The 23,163-nt window shown below is 42.2% G+C and overlaps 1 protein-coding gene across 2 annotated transcripts in view; it reads right to left on the reverse strand.

Moving 5' to 3' along the window:
- LOC147683385 (glypican-5-like) overlaps positions 1-23,163 on the reverse strand; it is a 1,567,690-nt gene that overhangs the window by 1,493,904 nt on the left and 50,623 nt on the right. The window lies entirely within an intron of this gene.

Consider the following 23,163-nt stretch of genomic DNA (forward strand, 5'->3'; position numbering starts at 1 on the left):
CCCTAGTATGCAAGGGGAATTAGTTCCCCCTCTTCAAACATGCATGAGGGCTGCGTTGCAGAGAGGTGTAAAAAAGGGTGTGGCCTCATTACACCTCTCTGCAATGCAGCCCCCTGGCGCATACTGGAGGCTTCTGGTGGGCTAGTTGGCCCCCAGTATGCAAGGGGAATTAGTTCCCCCTCTTCAAACACGCACGGGGCTGCGTTGCAGAGAGGTGTAAAAAGGGGCGTGGTTAATCAGTTTCATACTTTGCTCTCCATAGCAAATTGTCCTTACACAAAATTTGCAAACAATTTTGAAATCTCCAAACTGGGTTTGGATGTTTGGGACCATCTCACTTGTCTCTGGACCCGATGGAGTGGGTTGCTTACTTTGGGAGGTGCTGGGTGAAGATTTGGGAGGGTTTCTGGTCAGTTCTCTGACCTCTGCCGCAGCATAGTTGTTTGGGTGCTGGCGTTGCATGTGGCAAATCATGGTGTTGTTGCCAAAAGAATACTTTTTCGCAGGGTTCCCCCTGGAAAGTACAGTGCCACAGATCAGACAAGTAACCTTTGGCGCATTAACTTTCTTGAGGCCCCTTGGGATTTTAAAAAACTCCCAGCCAATGTGCTCCTTTGGCTTATAGGTGGTAGTATCTTCAGGCAGGTACCGCCACTCCTCCTCCTCCTCCTCCTCCTCCTCTTCTTCTTCTCCACCACTGTGGTGTTGTGGTGGTCCTTGTGGTGGTGGTGGTGGTGGTGGTTGAGATGCTCCTGCTGCTTCTGCTACTGTAGCCATTTCTCAGTACAAATAGGTACAAATAGGTCTGCAAATAGGTCTTCCTCAGTCAAAGTAAAAAGTGAGAATGAGGAAAAAAGGTGGGGGCTTTCATCTTTTGGAAACCAAAACTGTCCTGAACCAATGAAAAGTGTTATTTTCAGGTCACATGACACTTTCTTTATCATTTGGAAACCAAAACTGTCCTGAACCAATGAAAAGTGTTATTTTCAGGTCACATGACCCGACGCGCTTACGCTACGCGCCCAAAAGAAATCAAAATATTGGCCAGCAAATAGTCCGTGCAGACATAAGAATAGCTAAACCAAAAAGTGACTTGTTGTCTCAATGGGGTCTTAAACCTATTGAAGGACACCATAGATGTGGAAATTGCATCACGTGTGATACGACAATCGAGGGTAATACTTTTCAACATTCTAACACAACATGGTCACATTCAGGTTTTACTAATTGCAGAACGAAAAATGTTGTTTATGCCATCATTTGCCCTTGCTCCAAAATCTATATAGGCAAGACCAATCAACAGGTGAATACACGTATGACACAACACAGGTCACGTATCAAGAATAAAGTTCTAACTGCGCCCTTAGTCCAACATTTCTCTGACAAACAACATGGGGAAAATGACTTTAAATGGACTGTGCTATTTAGTATAAACCAGCCAAAATCAGGCACCAACATTGAACAAATTCTATTGAGAAAGGAGGCCTATCTGATACTCAAATTTAACAGTACTCAAACTGGGTTGAATTCACTTTCAGAAATTTCGCGTCTGTAAAGTCTCTACGCGATCTTATCCTGAAGGACTACAACACCCACAATGCCGAGTATATTGTTCACTATGATGTAGGAGCCACACACGGCCACACGGCTGCCAAAGTGTTCGCATTTCCTGGTCAGACAACGCAAGAGCGAGGTGAGTGTCAGCGAGGCTCCAAACGTGTTATGAAAAACGCAATTGTTTTTCGCTCGCAACTAAGGAATTCTTTCCTTTTTTCTAGCGCGATTGAATCACGCTTTTGTGAACAACGCGGAGGAGCTTAACCTTGGTCCCCGCCACTGACTAAAACTTCACATTGAGAAAGATAAGGAGTAAACGGCATGGCGACCGACGTTCTCCGTTCTACCTTCTAACAACAATAGGTATGTTACCAAACACTCCCTCGTAAAATCTTATGAGTCCAGAGTGTCAAAATCAACTACAATACTGAGCACAACAATTGTGCCTTACAGGTATCATCGGAATTATACTGACCACAGAGAGGATCTATACACAGCCTTACCGTCACAACAGACAGAGGTAGGAATCTTGTGCCTTTCTGGTCTGGAGCCAGTCACACTGTGCTGCCCCAGGTGGTCTAGTAAGCATGTTAATTTTTTTGCAGAACAGATCGTCTGTTATATTGAATTTCTGCGGCTTACAGCCCCTCGTGAACAATTGGACCACGAGACCGTACCGCCTTTTCATGAAGGTAACTAGTCCAGTAACTCTCAGCAACCATAGGGGGTTTTAAAGCAACTAATTCCCATTTATTAAAACAAACTTCCTTTATATTCTCATTTGTATAGATCAACTACAATGAAAGAGCCCTGAGGAGAATCTGTGATTTTTTACAGATTCGAAACGCGTCGGCAAACGGCAGACAGGCACTACAAAATATCTGCCCTTGAAGGGATTATTCATTATCTCTGAATTGATTGCTAAACAAAAAATTCAATTCTTGTTGCCATTCCTTCACCTTATGGGTTTAATAGTGGTTTGAAATTTCGCAAAGATTAATTATTTGTGGATACATAATCACTATATTTTTTTGTAAAAGAAGTTTGTGTATAATTGTTTGCTTAATTGTATATATGTCAATTGTACAGTAGTTGTAAATATGTGTAATTGTGTTTTGTAAAGGTGTTTGTAAAGTGTTCTTCTCGCCTATGAAATAGACAAATACTATCAAAATAAGTTCAAAAGGGTTAAATAAAATTACCCACACAAACAAATGACTCATTTTTTGTTTATAGTCTCAAAGCGTTGAGAGACCAAACAATTGGGAGGGCTAGCAATTCTTTTTTTTGCATTTAAAGTCTATAAGACCATCCTCTTTGCAGGTAAAAGGATCTCGCCTTTCAGCATATCTGCATCGTGCTACTATTTACAAGTAATGTGCAGGCATGGCTGTTGTAATTTAATAATCGCATAGTGAGCTAATCGCAAGTGCTACTACACCGCGATGGGGCCCAGTGTGTTCGTACAGGTCAATAAAGTTACCCGTACTGAACTTGGAAAACCCCACGCATCTAGTATAAACTATGGCGCCGGCAACCATCAATAAAGTACATTGACACTGCTGTTGCACGGGTGCAATACCCGCGCTCTCTGGTTTTCCCCTATAATGGGAAATAACAACCAGTTAAAACCAGTTAAAAAAAACATATCCAGGGCGCCCTCTCGATCAGTATTGGACGGTTGACTACTCCGCTGGCATGCGCGCCACTCTCCCTGGGTCCTTTGAAGCCCGGAAGGAGTTTCTTTGTTTTGGAATTGATGTGAGGACTTCATTTCTGGACCGTCCACGTCATTGTGTTACACGAAGAGAAAAAGAGGGTGAGGTCTGTTGACAGCGGTAATTGTGAGGTAAGCTGGGGTTTTTTTCTTCCGTCCTCGGGGGTAGGGGTGGGACGCCCAACGTTGGCTGGACTTCGTTAGTCCTGCACTCTGGGCCAGCGGAGAATTTTGGCAGACCGCGGTGCCTGATCGCGCTATCCAGGTCGTGGACCGTTAACCACCCAAGAAGAGAGGTTAGAGAGCAAGCCTCCTGATAGCAGCATTGTACAGCTAAATAGTGTCTCTTACGTGTGTGCAGTCAAGAAGGCAGAGAGAACCAAGCATTGTCTAGGGGGACTGACAGACTCAGAGTTAAGGCATTTTCTTGTTGTGGGGCAACAATGAATGAGGATGAAGAGCGCAAGGCAGCAGCGCAGACTATGTTAACCAGGAAAGCGACCCCTGGAAGGAAGACCAAAGAGAATGATGGTCAAATACAACCTAATGAAGATAAACTATGGAGATACGAAAGGTAAAAAGAACCGAAATTACTAAATGGTGGGAGGCAACATCATTACAACACTATGTCTATCAAGACATGGTACCCAGAGGGTTAAGAATATTTACAACACCAACGTACGAAAAACCAAATCCTAAAATGCTAGAAGAGTGGTCAACCAACTCTGCTCAGAGCTCGAGGAGGATGCTTGAAATTCTCATAAAATACGCGTGGCTGGACCGTGATGTGATTTTGGAGGAGATCAGGGAATTAATGGATGAACTCAAGAAAGGTATGGACAAGGAAACTTTAAATAAATCACTCAGTACCATCAAAGACAGGTTGACCAAACACGAAGATGACATAAAGGCACGAAAAGAAAGAAAGCTCAATCGTGACTATATGGATTACGATAGTGGGCGGATTTTACCCTTCAGCCACAAATATGACCACCTTTATAGACAAGGGAGTTATGATCACGACACAATGAACATCACAAAAGAAGTGCCAGGTACTGAAATGTCTACCACAAGTGAAAGTGAGTCGGATGCTTCTGTGCAGAACATGACACCAGCTGGACAGAATAAAAGACAACTCACTTTTTTAGACGAGTATCGGACCTTGAGGAGGGGTCGTCAAACTACGAGAGAGACACCAGTACCAAAGACAAGAGGACAAAGGGGACGTGGACGGGATAGAGGAAGAGGTCACATAGAAATCGACAAGCAAGACTCAGACAACAGTGGCAAAAGAGGCAGGGGACGTGGCGCAATGGGAAGCAGCAGAACACACGCCAGAAGAGCTTATTAATGGATGATATTATGGTGAATAGAACAATCATTAATCTGTCCAAGAGAATTATGAGGATCATAGGGAAGAGAACACTTTGCCTTGGCCTATCCTTTTGCCCATCATACCCCTCTAACTACACCAACGTTTGGATCGATTTGTTTAAGTATATTCGTAAACTTAGATTGAAGAAATAGCATAAACGTAAGGGTACTATGAGTGAAAATGTCACAAGTGAGGCCGTTGCTGGTAATAAATATGATTTTAACATAAGGGATATTGAGATGCTAAATACTGTGGTTGAATTGGGCCAGACTGATGAGAGAGAAGGGCCGGGTACAACCTCTACGCAATTACTGGCTGAACTAGATACCACCACTGATGCATCAGGTGATACTAACTTTAAACCAAAATCTAATTTCATGCCCATACTACCACATGATAGCATAGACACATTTCATGAGTGTGTCAGCAAGACACTCAATGAATCCAGACAGAACAGGAAGAAATACAGAAACAACTGCGAACCCAGTCTCACTCAGCGGCAGAGACAGGCCCTTAAGTCCCTGATGGAGGATGACAGTATTCGCCCAGCGGATAAGGGGGGCAATATTGTGATTTTGGATCGGGAGCAATATGTCTCTGAAGCAGGTAGACAACTTGAAGATGTCCTGTTCTTTGAATCTGTGAGCTCCGACATATACACCACCAGCATTACCACAATTTGGGAATCTCTCAGGAGGTGGACAGACAAGGGGATATTGACCTGGGAGGAATACGGTTATCTCAAGCGAGATTATCCGGTCCTCCCAGTTCTGTAACTTCTCTCGAAGATACATAAAGACCCCATTACACCGCTGGGTAGACTCATAGTGTCATCTAGAGGTAGTGTGGCCGAGTATGTTTCTAAGTACATTGACCATTTCTTGAGAGAATTTGTGACAGGATTGGATAGTTATATAAAAGACACCAAGGATTTCTTCAAGAGAATAAATAGCCTGGAGTGGGATGCAGATTCTATGTTCATCACGCTTAATGTGCAAAGCCTGTACATCATTATCAACCATCAACAAGGCTTAGCAGCCTGCAGACAGTATTTAGGGACCAGACACATCAGGTTCCGGGAACAGACTCAGATGCTGCTGGACATGACAGAGTACTGTTTGACAAATAACATCTTTCTGTTCAACGGTGCTCTGTTTCGTCAAGTGTATGGTACAGCTATGGGATCATGTTTTGCTCCCTGCTTCGCTAACCTCTTCATGGAAAGCTGGGAGGAAAACATCCCGTCCAATCCAGCCTTCCAACAGGATTATAAACATTTGTCATCCGCATCGAAGGGGTTAAAAATGACTCAGTTATCGGAAGTAGCATCTCAGACCGACCCAGCATTACGTATCGAAGAGGGAGAAGCATCAGGGACATGCTTGTCCACAGTGATATCACCACCTATCCACTCAGTAACTTGCAGGGCCTTGAGGGTTTTTTTCCTTGCATCCACTGTAAGGCTTGTACGAACAGTAAAAGTCATAAGCCGGTGAGCCACAATGGGGTGAACAAAGTTATCACTAAATTTTTGACTTGCAGCTCCATGTTCATAATATAAGCCATAGAATGCACATGCAAACTATGGTATATAGGGAGTACTACATGTATGGCGAAAAAGCGTATTTTGGAGCATAGTAGAGCCATCACCAATTATGACCCCAAGTATCCCGTAGCACGCCATTTCAGGCAGAAACATTTCTCCAATACCAGGGACCTCAGTTACATCATCCTGGTTCAAGTAAATAAGAATCCCGGGGGTGGCAACAGGGTCCGGAAATTGAGACAGAGGGAGTCCAAATTGATTATTGACTTTCGTACTCAGACACCAGGAGGTTTGAATCAGGATGGTGCATTGTCTGTACATTTAAAAGAGTAATTATTTTGCTTCATCCTCATGTATTGTGTAGTTCTGTGCCCAAGTGATGATGGTTTTTGAACAGATATAATATATCTAATAGTGTGCAGGGTCATGTGATCTTGTATTTTAATCACTGTTCTTTTCTCTCTCTTTTCATTCACAGGAGGAAAGGAAGGGGCCCGAATAACCAGCACTCACCAACAGGGGCTTCCTACCCTTTTTTCTCTCTTCCTTCACGAGCACTGGGACACTTTTAAATACTACGGCTAACTACAGTGTGAGGATGGTAGTGTATATGTTTCTTGGGTTGATTCAGACATCGTAATTGTGTATTTATGAGCTTGTTTGTGACAACTTGGTAATACTGTGAGGCCTTTCCACCAGTTGTACCATGGAGTTATTTTGAGCTGGATACGGTGGACATCTGGCACTTGCCAATACTGATCGAGAGGGCGCCCTGGATATGTGTTTTTTAACTGGTTATTATTTCCCATTATGGTGGAAAACCAGATGACGCGGGTATTGTACTTGTGCAACAGCAGTGTCAATGTACTTTATTGATTGTTGCCGGTGCCGTAGCTTACGCTAGATGTGTGGGGTTTTCCAAGTTTGGGACGGGTAACTTTATTGACCCGTACGAACACACTGGGCCCCATTGCGATGTAGTAGGACTTGCGGTTAGCTCACTATGCGATTATTAAATCACAACAGCCATGCCTTCACATTACTTGTAAATAGTAGCACGATGCGGATATGCAGAAAGGCGAGATCCTTTTACGTGCACAGAGGATCGTCTTATTGACGTTAAGGCACAACAGTGAAAATGTTAAATGTTGATTCCATGTATGAATTGCAATGGCTTTCTATCTTGTTGATTCTATTAATGTTTGCATATTCTGCTTATTTGCCATTCCAACATGTCTGCTATTAAGACTTGCGGAAGTCCTCTTTCGCTACCTATGAACGAGCACACTACTTATGTTTGCCAGTTTGCTTTTTTCACGTGATCAAGCCTCGGCTGAGGTGAAACGTGTTGTGAATAAACAACATATATCCCGAATAACTTTGCGTCTGCCTTTCCTGAGAGCGAGCTGATTTGTTACTTTGACGAGAAGGATTTAAGTTGCCGAACTACTCTGCTGGCGTGCGCGCCACTCTCCGTGGGTCCTTTGAAGCCAGGAACGAGTTTCTTTGTTGTGGAATATATTTATATATATATATATATATATACATATTACCTACTGGCGGTCGCCAGTAGGTATATATAGTTAGGATTTTTTCTCTATGGAACTTTTGAAAATTCTATGTCTAATAACTTTGGCGTTTGTGGACGGAATCGGCTGAAATTTTCAGGAACATGGCCCATTTTGTTTTTAAGCAGCCCCTGAAAGTTTGGGGGGGTTCTGTCAAGGGGGTGCCGAGAAAAAAGGGGGGTCCCAAAACGCATTTTTCCCAATTATTTTTCCGTAGGGCGTTTGGCCTCACTTTTAGCTCGAACGGCTGAATGGATTTGCACGAAACTTGGCAAAATTGTAGGGACTGTTAGCCCGATGTGCCTTTGCTGGGTCTCAATATATGTGCTCCAGTGGATTTTGAGAAATTAACGTTTAAAAAAACAGATATATCTGTGACAGCGTCCCGGATAGCGCACCGGTTCGCGTACTTTTCGCGTAATGGAGCTTTGCGAAGCGAAGCTGATTGGCTCTCAGGTGTCTGTCAACATTCTAAACAGTCCAGAGCGGCCGCCATCTTGTCTCTCGGTAGGATCGAGAGACAATAGGAGGCCAAAACGAAGGGGGAAATGAAGGAAAGGGGGCAAGGTAGACCCCTTCTGACCCCCTAGGATTGATGAGGGGGATATTAAAGTGCCCCGCGGGGCCAAAAAAAAACAAAAAAATGCGATTTTTTGTCGTAGAGGCGCAAATCGGTACGTGAACCGGGCAGCTAACTGGGCAGCTAACCGGCAGCGTAACGGGAGTCTGAGGAGAAGCTGATTGGCTGTCAACATTGTAAACAGTCCGGAGCGGCCGCCATCTTGTCTCTCGGTAGGGTCAAGAGACAAGAGGTGGAGAAAACGAAGGGGGAAATGAAGGAAAGGGGGCAAGGTAGACCCCTCCTGACCCCCTAGGATTGATGAGGGGGATATTAAAGTGCCCCGCGGGGCAAAAAATAAATAAAAAAAATTGCGATTTTTCGTCGTAGAGGCGAGTCCCGGTACGCGAACCGGGCAGCTAACTGGGCAGCTAACCGGCAGCGTAACGGGAGTCTGAGGAGAAGCTGATTGGCTGTCAACTTTGTAAACAGTCCGGAGCGGCCGCCATCTTGTCTTTCGGTAGGAACGAGAGACAAGAGGTGGTGAAAAACGAAGGGGGAAATGAAGGAGAGGGGGCAAGGTAGACCCCTCCTGACCCCCTAGGATTGATGAGGGGGATATTAAAGTGCCCCGCAGAGCAAAAGGAAAAAAGAAAAAAAAAATTGCGATTTTTCACGGTAGAGGCGCTTCCCGGTACGCCAACCGGGCAGCTAAACGGTAGCGTAACGGGAGTCCGACATCTTGTGTTTTTGGAGCGTCCGGTTTGCGTACCGGGTAGCATTCCGGTAAGCGTAACAAGGGGAAAACCAAGAGAAACATTAAAATAAAATTTAAAGGAATAGATTTCCACCAAACTTGGCAAAATTGTAGGGACTGTTTGTTTGATGTGCCTTTGCAAGGCCTTAAGATATGTGCACGTGTGGATTTTGTCTAATTAAGGTTAAAAAAAATATATATATCTGTAAGCGTGCTCTGGCGCGCTTACGTTACGGGTTTTGTTTGCGCTGCAGAGACGATACGTCACGTTTATGTGACGCGTCATGAGGCGTCTCACGTGGCTACGTGATACGTCACGTAATAAAGAATATATTTTACAGGTATAGATATTAGCTTTTAAAAAACCAATGAAATTCACTGAAAAAACCATAGGTTATAGACCATATATAGTTAGGAATTTGCATTTACAAAACCTTGAAAATTCACTGAAAAAACCATTGGTTATAGACCATATATAGTTAGGGATTAGCATTTTCAAAACCTTAATTTACTCGCACAAAACCATAGAAATTCGCATATATAGTTAGTTGCAATAACTATATATCGCGCACCCGCAATCCACTGCTGATGATGTCACATATTACATCATTCATGACATGGTCAGTGACATCACTGATGACATCACTGATGACATCTCAAATGACATCACTGATGACATCTCAAATGATCAATTCGTTACAAGATAGGTTCATCAAATAAAAACATGCAGTTAATACAGTAAATAGAAATATGCAATAGAAATAGGTTCAAAACAAATAGCATTTCATCTTGTTGCCAAACCATCAAAATGTTATAGTCTTCTGGTATTTTGCTGGGACATTATAGATATACACTGGGATGGCAAAAGAAAAGTAACTAGTAAAGTGCTTGTGCATGAAAGAAGGTTATTTATTTTAATTGGATTTATTTTATTTTAATTTATTTGGCCAAGCAGGCTCAAGGTCATCACACATATGTGTTGCAGACTCACTCAGGTTGTGGGTGTGCCACTCTCGAAAGGACCTTCCACCTAGTGAGCCATGCCTGGCCAAGAAACTTTGCTACACAACAAGCAAAAAGAGGTCTGGATGGTAGTCCTGTGTGTCTAATTGTTGACAGATCAATCTTATCCACTTAGCCCTCAAATTTTGATATGCCGGGCAGGCAAATATTAGGTGTGCAACACATTCTATCTGGGCGCTGCAGCATGGACAGCCTTTTGAGGTCTTGTTGCATGAGTGCCACTTAACAGTCACCTTGCGGACAGGGAGAGTTCCATACCTGAAGTGTATGTGCAGCTTCTTGTCCCTCTGGACCTCAATTATACCAAGAAAAGGTTTGAGGTGTCTGTTTTGTTTGTACATGAGAAACTGTTTTGTTAGTTTGCCCATATTAGAATTGCTAATCTCCCGATGGTCTACACAGTCCCAATAAAGCCATTTGAGGACGTCTCTCCTCAGGGGATCCTGGCTATCCCAATAAGCTTGGAGGCCGATGGATGTTAACAGTTTTTTAACATTAGAAATCCAGCCTATCTTTCCACCAGCGTCTAAACGGATGACTTCAGTGAGGGCTTTGGCATAAGGGAGGATCTCTGAGGTCTGTCTAATGCGGGACCAAAATAGTAGTGGGCATAGTCTAGCTATATCTCCAATTGACCGCCTGCCCATATCCAGCATTAAGGGGGTGAGAGGGACATTTTTAGGTAACATCACCAAGTCTGTATAGAATTTGTGCTCGGATCTGCTGAGGTCGTTGAGCTTATCGAATCTCCAAACCTCTGCACCATAAAGAGAAGAACTAACTGCCTTGGCATCGTAGACTTGGAGGGCAGGGGCCACCAACCTAGTGTGTGAGAGACAGTGTTTTTTTTTCTATTACTCCAACCGCTCGTTTGTGTCCCAGCAGCATCTTTGCTAAATGAGGCTTCCATGACATTTTGTCAGAAAATCTGACATCTAGGTAATCAAAGGTGTCCACCTTTACAAGGGGGCCCCACCCAGCTGGGGGCTGCCCTTGTATGACTTATGGCAATTAAAAGTCATAAATTTTGTTTTTGGACTATTTATGACCAACCCCCGATTATCACAGAAAAGTTGGAATTTGTTACGTAGGCGTTGTAACCCTGCAGGGGTCTTGGATATCAGCAGGGTATCGTCTACAAACAGCAAGATTAGAACCTTGGTTCCTCCCAGGGTAGGTGAGTCCGAGGGAATCTCCTGGAGAAAATTAACCACCCATAAATAGGGTATATGTATGTATGTATGTATATTTATTTTTATATATATACTAAGATACACTTAATAAGCCAGTTAACCAATCAATTTTTTTTCAAAAAAAAATCCATTAAGACACTTATTTAAACATTTATTCTTCCATCCACCTTTACAAATACATATATAAAACATATTTATTTTTCAGAAAGACACACATTCACTGGATGGTGTCATCAGTGATGTCATGAGTGATGTCACTGACCATGTCATGAGTGATGTAATATGTGACATCATCAGCAGTGCATTGCAGGCGCGCAAGTTATAGTGAGTCCAACTAACTATAACGTGGGAATTTCAATGGTTTTATGTCAGTAAAATTTCCAGCTAACTATAACTGGTGTCAAACCTATGGTTTTTTCAGTGAATTTAATAGGTTTTTTAAATGCTAATTCCTAACTATAACTGGTGGGAAACTTATGGTTTTTTCAGTGAATTTCATAGGTTTTGTAAATGCTAATTCCTAACTATATATAGGGCCTCAAACCTATGTTTATAGCAAATTTCAAATATAATATTTTTTATAATGAATCCTATATTGTATATTTATGTAATACTATTTTTTTATATGTATATTTTTTTTTTTTGCCTTTGAGCGCTCCCGGTGAGCGCACGGTAAGCGCAGTCTTGCGGCGCGTCCCGGTGCGCGTACCGGTGAGCGTCCCGTTAGCGCTATTGCCATGAATGAAAACATCATTGTGACGTATTGCGTAGCCATGTCCGCGTGATACGCGCGGCGTAAGCACCCGGAAGCACCCGAGCGCATACGAACGCGCTACGTTAGCGCCCCGGGGCGCGTAGCGTAAGCGCGTCGGGTCATGCAACCTAAAAATAACACTTTTTATTGGTTCAGGACAGTTTGGTTTCCAAATGATGAAAGCCCTGGTCATGTGACCTGAAAATAACACTTTTCATTGGTTCAGGACAGTTTTGTTTTCCTAATGATGAAAGCCACCACCTTTTTTCCTCATTCTCACTTTGTACTTTGAGTGAGGAAGACCTGTTTCCAGGCCTATTTGTACCCATTTGTACTGAGAAATGGCTACAGTAGCAGCAGCAGCAGGAGCATCTCAGACACCACCACCACCACCACCAGGACCACCACAACACCACAGTGGTGGAGATGAAGAAGAGGAGGAAGAGGAGGAGGAGGAGGACGAGGAGAGGCGCTACCTGCCAGAAGATACTACCCCTACAAGCCAAAGAAGCACATTGTGTGGGAATTTTTTAAAATCCCAAGAGGCCTCAAGAAAGTAAATGCGCTAAAGATTACTTGTCTGATCTGTGGCACTGTACTTTCCAGGGGGAACCCTGCCAAAAAATATTCTTTTGGCAACAACACCATGATTTGCCACATGCAACGCCGGCACCCTAAAAACTATAGTGCGGCAGAGGTCAAAGAACTGACCAGAAACCCTCCTCAATCTTCTCCCAGCACCTCCCAAAGTACCCAACCCACTCCATCGGGACCAGAGACAAGGGAGATGGTCCCAAACATCCAAACCCAGTTTGGAAATTTCAAAATAGTTTGCATATTTTGTGGGCGTATAATTTACTATGGTGAGCAAAGTGTTAAACTCATCAACCGTGCTGGTGACAACCACAAGTGCCCAAAGAAACCTTAATTTTTTCCTGATTTTTTTTGCTCCAGTTGATCCGTTTACAATTCCCTGTTTTTTGTTTGTCCCCATAAAAATTCTAAAAAAAATATGACATTGTTCATAAAAGCCAAAAAAAGTACAAAATGTTCAAAAAAACAATAAAAAAATATAAAACAAAAAGAATAAAAAAACAGTTCTTTTTAGAACTACCTCCAATTTATAAAAAAATGCTCAATTTTTTAAAAAATCTGTCATTCTTTTTTCCCCATGGTAGGCTCCCCGGTACGCTCCCCGGTGCACGTACCGGGCGCTCCCCCCGCGCAAATCGAAAAAAAAAATTTTTTTTTTTGCCCCGCGGGCCCGTTTATGGCCCCCACATCAAACCTAGGAGGTCAGGGGGGGTCTACCCTGCCCCCTTTTGGTAATTTCCCCCTTTGTTTTTGCCACCTCTTGTGTCTCGATCCTACCGAGACACAAGATGGCGGCCACTCCGGACTGTTTGGAATGTTGACAGACATCCGAGAGCCAATCAGCTTTCCGCTCGCAAACTCGCGTAGCGCGCTAGAGCGCGTCCCGGTGCTCGTACCGGGGCGCGCTTATAGATATATATATTTTTTTGAACCTAAATTACTCAAAATCCTCTGGAGCACATATCTTGAGACATAGCAAAGGCACATCGGGCTACCAGTCCCTACAATTTTGCCAACTTTGGTGGAAATCCATTCAGGCGTTCGGTCTAAAAGTGAGTCCAACCGCCCTATGGAAATTAACATGGGGAAAAAACGTTTTGGGACCCGACTTTTAACTCGGCCCCCGCTTGACGAATCCCCCCCAACCTTTCAGGGAAGGAGCAGAGCGCAGCGAGACAAATTTCAGGTAATTTTCAGGTGGATTCCTCAACCGGCACCAAAGTTATTCCCAATAGAATGTTGCGGATTCCCTATGGAAAACAATCCTAACTATAACTACCTACTGGCGACTGCCAGTAGGTAATATATCTATATATATATATATATATATAGTCGCCAGTAGGTAGTTGTAGTTAGGACTTCGTGCCATATGTAGGAAGCCTAATTGTGCTCGCAAATGCTGAAATTCGCAGAATTTCAGCATTTGCGATCGCAATTAGGGCAGTGTGCTATGTAGCACACAAAAACCCACATGCAAAATAAGGAATCGCAAAATTTGCGAATCCTTATTTTGCAATTGCATTTATGGAATCGAAAATTGCGATTCCTTAAATGCAATGTAGGAAGCACCCAAGTTGTGCAAATTTTGGCTTAAGGAATCGCAAAATACCACCAACTTCAGGTTGGTGGTAATTCGCGATTTCTTTAAAAAATGAACTTTTGGGCATTTTTCAAAGTGCCATGTGGGTCACATACATGCCGTTAGGGCATGTATGTGGGCCACATGTGCACACATGTTCATTTCAGGGGTGCAACAGGGTGTCCTATTGACACCCTTGCAACCCTGAAATTACATTCTCAATTTGAGTTTCTCTAATTGAGAATCGCAAATTGAGAATCTCTTCCTATGGGCCTTCTCGCCCATAGGAATGAATGAGAAGGTATTCCTTATTTGTGAATCTCAATTTGCGATTCGCAAATAAGGAATATTAGGGATTCTCAAAAAAATGTACTAATCCTACCTACATTTCGTTCTGCGATTCTCCAATTGTGAGTCGCAAGAAATCGCAATTTGAGAATCGCAAAACAAAAATTACCTACATATGGCACTACGTTTTTTGACTTGACTATATCTTTGGTTCCGTTTGATGAATCTTTACAAAATGCCAAAAATAGTGTCGGAGTGAGTCTTGTTGTGGATGGAACGTTTCGGAGTGATCTGTCAAGTGGGGGCTGAGAAAACAGGGGGAGTTAAAAAAAAGTGTGTTTCCTGTGTTAATTTTCATAGACTCTTTAGACACAGCTGCAGCCTCAAACCGCTGAATGGAATAACACAAAATCTGGCAGAAAACTAGCTTTTGTTCTGCATATTGTGTTTTTTATTTGGTGTAAATCTGTTCAGTAGTTGTTGAGAAATGTAATGAAATCCAAATTTAAATATTTGTGATCCCAGCTAATTTGCGACGAATCACCAATGAGCATCAATAGAAATGCTATGATTGGCTTGCCGCAAACTCAGCAGAGAGTTGCGGCTGCCATTTTAGATTATCGGGTCAGTCCCCGGGGCTGGAATGAAATGGCAGAACTTAGCATAAGGGGTCATACTCGATGTGTCTTGACTCCATGGGAGGAATATAAGGATCTTTCAGGGACTCCACATGTGTACAATATGATGCTAAACAGGTTTTTTTTTCACGTGCGTTATTCACAAATTCTTTGAGACCACCAATGCAGCCCCCCATGTAACGTTGCGGTGACTTCAGGAATATTGGTGAAAAAAATACATTCACAGACCACTCAGACAATGATGCATCCACTCACAGACCCACTTAGAGAGTCATGCACCCACTCATTGACCCACTAATACACTTATGCACCAACTCACGGACCCACTCAGGAATTCATTCATCCACTCACAGACCCACTCAGAGACTAATGCACCTATTCACAGACCTACTCATGCACCCAATCACACACCCACTAAGAGACTCATGCATCTACTGAGACACCCACTCACGCACCCAATTACAGACACACTCAGAAATTCATGCTGAATATCATTACGGTGGGGATCAATCAATCAATCAATCAATCATAACATTTGTACAGCGCGCTACTCACCCGGAGGGGTCTCAAGGCGCTGATGGATTAACGTAGGAGTCTGTTTCCCAATATCAGACTTTTACCCAACAAAAGAGACAGAAAGATAGAATAGAGAGATTAAAGGCTAAGGAGAAACATAGGAAACCAGTGACAAAAAAAGAGAAAGCAAGGATGGGAGAAGAAATTGCAAGAATGAAGTAATTAGACTTGAATTGCAGAGTGGTGGAACAGAAGCATGGGGTGACTCGAGAGGCTACGAATGTCTGCTATTTTGCAACTCCTCCATTGGCCAGCTGCAGTTTTCTAAGAAAAAAATTGTGACCCTGATCTTGTATATTGTTTACAAATTAAGCAAGGCATAGAAGCCTCTTTATTTACATGCTTTTACAGGCAAACGGGGCCACACCAAGATCAAGTACTTTCCCTACATTCCTGGGCCTCTTAGAGGCCGCTTATGCAGGCAGTGGTCAGTTACATGTCATCACGCCTTATATGCGACTAACTCGGCTGACCCCCATTGGCCTTTACAGAGTCTTAGGCCTGTTTGGAAATCTCTTGTTATCAGTGCTGAATTTGAACCGGTGGTTGCCGGTGCGACCCACGGGCACCATTAGGTGGGGACTAGCACTTATTTTTCTTCAACTGACTTATTGCTCCAGAGACATAGAGAAAACCCCAAAAGCGAAGAAGGAGATAAATAAAGAGAGAAAAACATTAATAAATGGAGAAAGCAGGGATGAAAATGAAACTGCATTGGCGAGATAAAGGGAAAAGAAGTGTGTGAAGGGGGATGGAATACCCATGAACTGTAATCAAAGCTATTCAGCCTTCGTATTCGGGGTCGCACTCCTGACACTGGATTAATCTGGCCACGGTCTTCGAGAAAAACTTTGTGCCATGACACTTTTTCTTTTACGAATTAAAAATTGTCTGTTTCCCATTAGGGCTGCGACTTCCGACCTTTATTCATGTTCCATGCCCTCCTAAAACAATACATATATCAGAATGTTAAAGTACAAAAATGCTGTATGAATAGAATATGTTCTTTAAATGCCTGTTCTTTTGTCTTCAAATGTGATTTACTCTCACAATAAGGTTCTTGTGACGCTAGTTAAGCTGGCGCGGACATCTTTATAGTGCACTTCACGGATATTTGACTGTTTAAATTTTTAATTATGGTCTCCCAGGGCTCACGTCACAGCTGCTTGCAGCAGCTCGAAGCCCACGTTTCCCCACCTGCTGTGGTATCCTGTTGCATGGCCACCTGTGCAGCGCTGACAGGCACGACCCTGCCATGTCAGGCCAAGACCTGCAGGCGGCCTCTTACCGCCTCCTGAACCCGAACCCCGCTCTTTAGCAGCAAGGGGGGCAGGCAAAGGGGCAAGAGGGGATCTTGTGGGGATGAAGTTCTTAGTCCGATATGTAGTGTCACATTACAGCTGCCATCTGAGAAATGACACCCACCAGATGCTGTATTTCACTGAGCTGTATGCCCTGGATGGGCGTTCAGCAGCCAATCAAATCCTTTGCTTCCTCTCCTCCATCATTGGAAAGCCTCTTCCCACACATATAGAGGGACTATTTACAAGCCACTTGCGCCGCCGGTTCGTCACTTTTTTTTGACGCACCAGCAGCAGAATAGGCTTTTTCATATTTACAAGGCCACGTGAAGTCACCCTGCTTGACTTTTCATGCGCTTGAAAATATGTTTCCCTTTCACGCATAACTCTCCCACGCAACATCCATGGAACGTGACGCATTCCCAGATTTACAACGTTTTGTAAACCTGGGAATGCGTCAGAATCCTACACCTCCCCAGGAGGAGCAACGAGGAGAAACACTTTTATTTCTCCTCGTTTTCCCCATTTTCTATGCATGCTGCACTCTGCAGCACGCATGGAGGAAAATGCCTTTAATTATTGTTTTTGTGCAGGAAGGTCAGCACAGAAACCCTTGCAAAATGGCGCAACGTTGTCTGCGCTGGCGCATGGCTGCTGTTTGTGGACCGGTGCAGGGGAGAAGGACAGGAATGCACCGTATCCTGTAGATACGATGCATTCCTGCCCTTTTATTTGGACGCAAGGCAGCGCAGCAGGAAGGCTTGCTGCGCTGCCGTGCATCAAAATCTTGTAAATAAGGCCCAGAGTGCTTCTGTGTTTTGCGCACATTTGCTCATATATTATTCTGTGATATCAACTTTTTTACGTATGAATTGGATGTAATGCTGGATTTTTGTATAGTATGTCTTTTATGATGAAAATTCGAAATAAAGACTTATTGACATATATTATTCAAAGTTTTTGCTTTGTGTGGAGAAGAGTTTTTCCTCAATGCGACCGCCTTAAAAGCAATGGTGCTAAAAACATGGTATCACCCAAAAAATATAACAACAGCATTTTAAATAAAGAAAATATTCTTATTTTATGCCCAATTGAATAAAAAAAAGGAAATCAGCGCAGGAGGGGCCGGGAATTCCTCAAATCCCAAATGATCATTCCATATGCAGTCATATGGAATGCCATGTATGAAAGCATCAGGGTGAAAAATGGGTGCACCATAAAACAGGCCTTACATGAGCTCTGTGTCCAGTAACCTCAAAGTAACTGATTTCCCTTCTGCTCATTCAAGATTTGCAGGCAACATTTCTAATTTTCAACATTACACGATGTGTTATTTCCGACATGCAGACCTGTTTATTGCATACTAATCCGACGTCCACCACATCACGCTGAATTACCCTTTACAACTTATCCCTTTGTTGCCTGCCCGAGGGGACGTTGATGCATTGTCTGAAAAACATGGTGTACTGAAATAGCCCATATCAAGGGAGACCCCCCCCCCCCCCCCCCCTGCATCACCGGGGACAGGGCTATAATTACCAATCAACCTTTTACTATTTCCCCTTGGAGAAAAAAAAAGGACCTTATTAAGAAAATGTTATCCAATCCATCTTCAAACACTGTGAATTACAAATAACACTTCTGTAAACACCCATAACACTTTAACATTTATTACATTAACAACACAAATGTACATCTTAATATAAGATACCATAAATCACAATTATGACACGAAAATTAACAGTATAACACCAATGTTAAAACACAAATTAATATGTCCATCTACATAAAGTTCATCACAGCTTGTTTCTACAGTATTATTATTATTCAGATGTGTAAAGTGCATGGCTACCCTAAGGCTTCCCAGTGCTGGAGAGAAATTAGAACACCAGGGGGGAATGAATGCAGGGAGTAATTAATGGGGGAAGAGCCTTGCCTTAAGCATTTTTCTGAATCAAAGCTTGTTGCCTAGGCATCTTAAGTCTATGAGTAGCAAATTCCAAAGTTTAGGCACAACGTGAGAAAAAAAGGCCTTCCCCAAACTTGGAATTTTGAATTCCGGCACTTTCTAGAGCTGTCCTGTGGCGGATCATAGATTCGTGGAGGGCAGGTAGGGGGTCAGAAGTGTCCTGATCAAGGGGGAATCTGTAAAGTTAAACCTTCTAAGTGCCAAGCACAGTGTTTTGAACGTTATCCTCTCTTCAATAGGAAGCTAATGTAGCAAGACCATAGCCTCCTTAACAGAGGAAGATTTAGGGATCTTGAATAGGGTCCTCGGGGCAGTATTTTTGACCATCTGCAGCCTCTTTATGCCATATTTTGGGGAGCCTACATGAAGTGAGTTGCCGTATTCCAACCGGGATAAAACCAAGGATTGGACCACAATTCTCAGTACACTCGGGATGAGATCTAAGATTATACGTAATGTTCTGAGAGTACCGAAGTAGGGAGCCCACAAGTTTCTTAGCCTATTCATCCATGCAAAGGGGTTCATCTAACCACATTCTGAGACTTTTTATGGGGTAGGCAGGGGTAGGAGGATTGCCCAAACAATCTGGCCAATTGATCGCCGGTTGAAGGGCCAATCTTTTCCTAAGGATTATTAGTTCTATTTTTTCCCATTCAATTTTAGACAACAGTTCGCTATCCATTTAGACACTTGTTCCAGAAAGGGGGAGTTTTTCTATTTGTTCTTTTAATTAAAAAATGGTGAACGTTGAGAACTGTTGACCTAGATTTTCAGTGGAATTACACGTCTACCCCACCTTTTTCAGGATATATTACACTTTCATCTCATAAACATAAATCCAGTTAACACACTGTTAAGAAAACAACAGAAAAGCAACATATTATAATACACAATAAATGAATACTCCTCAAGCACACATCCCCATATCACACATCTTTTTTATTAGGCTTATTTATATCAAAAGTTAGGCATTACTTATCCCTTAAAAGTACTTGCGAGAATAAACATCTTGCCAAAGATCTACCTCCATTTGGTTTTAACCACTGCTCATAATACCTCACATTCTTCTTGCCGGGACAGCATATGTAGGCTACAATTCTATTATTCGGGGTTTCCATGCCTTACTCACACTAATGTCAATGCTTGATTTAGCAAAACAGGTATGCATTTTCTTTCTATTAACATTAAAATATTTCACTACCACCTCTTTTAAATGATATAGTTCATTGTGCAAATTATGGCGAAAACCATAATTCGAAAATGGTTCTAGAAACATAATTACACAGAAACACTGCGTCGACAGTTCTCTACTCTAATCAAGCAAGTTGTAATGAACTATATGGAGATAAGAGTTTAAATTTGAGTTTTAATATTTATATTGGAATTTTTGGGGGGGAATCATAATTGTGAATTTTGAACATGATATATATATATATATATATATATATATATATATATATATATATATATATATATATATATATATCTGCAAATACCTCGCAGCAGCGCTCCTTAAAAAGAGACTCGAGGCAAGGACCAACTTTCCTTCAGCATTCTTTATTTAGCCATTAGGTAGTGTGTCATGACGCGTTTCGGCCGTCCCAGCGGCCTTGGTCACATGGCGAAACTGATTACTTTTGGCCCATTTAAAGTGATAACGTGCAGTCACATGTTAAATAAATGATGGATATAGAAAAAATACTATATGTATAAATACATTTTGCATATACTTTCTCCTGGTACCAATACAAAAGTGGAAATAACTGTATGAATACATAAATAGGTCACAATTTGCATAATGTATCAAAAGATATAAAATTATACATATACTACTTCAATTCATTGTGCGAAGAGTACTAACAATTTGATAAAAATTGATAACTGCATAAATGCTTGTAACTCTTCTAGATGGTATCGAGAAAGAAGTGTACCATATAGTCCATCAAAATCTATTAAAAAGTATTGTGCGAAAAATAGTGCTCACCCTAGTGTATTAAAGTATAATACCAAATTATAATAATGTTCACTGCTATTTAATGATAGTAGTGAAAGAGAGAGATCCATAAAGAGGAAAATTAATTTATCTATATGGATCAAAACAAAAAGAAATGAATTCAAGACGTCAACTGTGCCAGCCAGATAAGGCTCAAAGAAAGGGGAGATTGTGGAGCCTTAACTTACTTCCGGTTCCATTCTATCACTCTTATCTTTGGCTATATTATTGCACTTATATTTAAAGTGACCTCGTGTCAATTGGAAAAAATAAATATAATTTCTTCCTCTAAAGTGACATCGTGCAGTCAACAGTGCAAATACAGTTAAAGTGGCTGGTGCTGGAGGTTATACAGTACTGAGGTAGAGGGGAAGGGAAGTCTAAACCCTATTGAAATAGAGCTTAGCTTACCATTTTCAAAACAAGATACTTACATACATCATCAATATTGCACATATAGAGAAAATTTCATCACACCATAAAAGCAGTCTAAAAAGGAGGGAATCGGTAGCATGACTAAAATCAGCTGTCACATCAAAAATCAGGATAAAAAACATATTACCCTAATATTTAAAACGACGGCTAAAATCAATCAATTCATATACTTACACACACCAAATTTATGTACACTCAATATATAAATTATACATAGTATACTACAATATGGACATTAATATGTAAAAAAAGTGCATGGTGCGGACCAACTCCTCTTGTAATTTAGACTATGGGCATGTCATGGTGTTAGCTATATGGTTACAGGTGACATTATTCTGAAGTGGTCATAGGTATGTGTGGAGGTCCTCCGTGGTGTTAAGACCTCCCGGCCACTTTGAGTTAAACTCCAAAATATATTTGGTTTCCAGCCTGCGCATACATGCCTCCCTGTCGCCTCCTCTTCTGGTAAGTGCTACAGACTCGATGGCAAAGTATTTGAGACACTGAGGCTTACTGTTATGACACGCCTCAAAGTGTCTGGCCACTGGATAACTTTGGTCCTTATTTACAATGGCGCGCAGATGTTGTAAAATACGCTTATGTATTTGCAGCTTGCTGCTGCCAATATATTTGAGTTTGCAGTCGCACTCTAAAATGTACACACAGTATTCCGTTCTGCAGGTTAGGTGTTGCTTTATTTCCCTAGTTGTTCTGGGGATTACTGTTGTAAATTTTTTGGTATTGACACCATGTTGGCAGGCTTTACATGCCAGGCACTTGTAAAAGCCCCTGCTGATCGGTCTCCAAGGCTCCTTGCCTATGTAGTCTTGACTATTTTTGGAGAGGATGGAGCCCATACTTAAACTTTTCCGAAAAGTAACTGATGGATTAGGGGGCATCACATCACCAATCGTGGGATCATCTTTTACAAAGTGCCAGTTTCTCCTGACGATACTCCTAAGTTCTTTCTCCTGTTTGGAGTAGGTCAGAATGAGTCTAACTTCATTAGTGTTGTCACTTTGTTTCACTCTCCTAGTCAGCAAGTCACCTCTGTCTTTGACCCTGGATTTCTTTATAGCAGTGTTCACTATCTTGGCGGTGTAACCCCTATCTACAAATCTTTGAAAACTTTCCTGTTGTTTGACAATCATATCTTCCTGATTGCTACAGATACGGCGGATGCGTAGCATCTCGCCATAGGGTATAGATTTGATTAGATGTTGGGGATGGGCACTCGTAGCATGTAAAAGAGTGTTACCTGCCGTCGGTTTTCTAAAAAGAGTACTGGAAATCACATTATTACATATAAAAACCTGTACATCTAAAAATGTTACCGACTCCCTGCTTACATCAGAGGTAAAATGCAGATTAAGATCATTATCATTGATGTCATGTATAAAGTTTAAAACACTTTCCTCGGAACCACGCCATACAATAAATAAGTCGTCAATAAATCTGAGCCAACAAGTCACATTAGTAGTCCAATTTTCTTCCAATTTACGCAGGAGGACCAGTTCCTCCCACCACCCCATAAAGAGGCACGCGTAACTGGGGGAGAAACTGGCCCCCATTGCTACACCCTGGACTTGTTGGTACATTTGACCGTTAAAAATGAAAAAGTTGTTGTTGAGGCAAAATTTTAACATATCCAAGAGCATTTTGGTGTGGTTGGCCAGTTCAATGGGCCTGCGGCTAAGATAATACTCACATGCCCGCAGGCCATCCTTGTGCTTTATACATG

Source organism: Lissotriton vulgaris, chromosome 11, assembly GCF_964263255.1.
Source record: "Lissotriton vulgaris chromosome 11, aLisVul1.2, whole genome shotgun sequence".
Lineage (NCBI taxonomy): Eukaryota > Metazoa > Chordata > Amphibia > Caudata > Salamandridae > Lissotriton > Lissotriton vulgaris.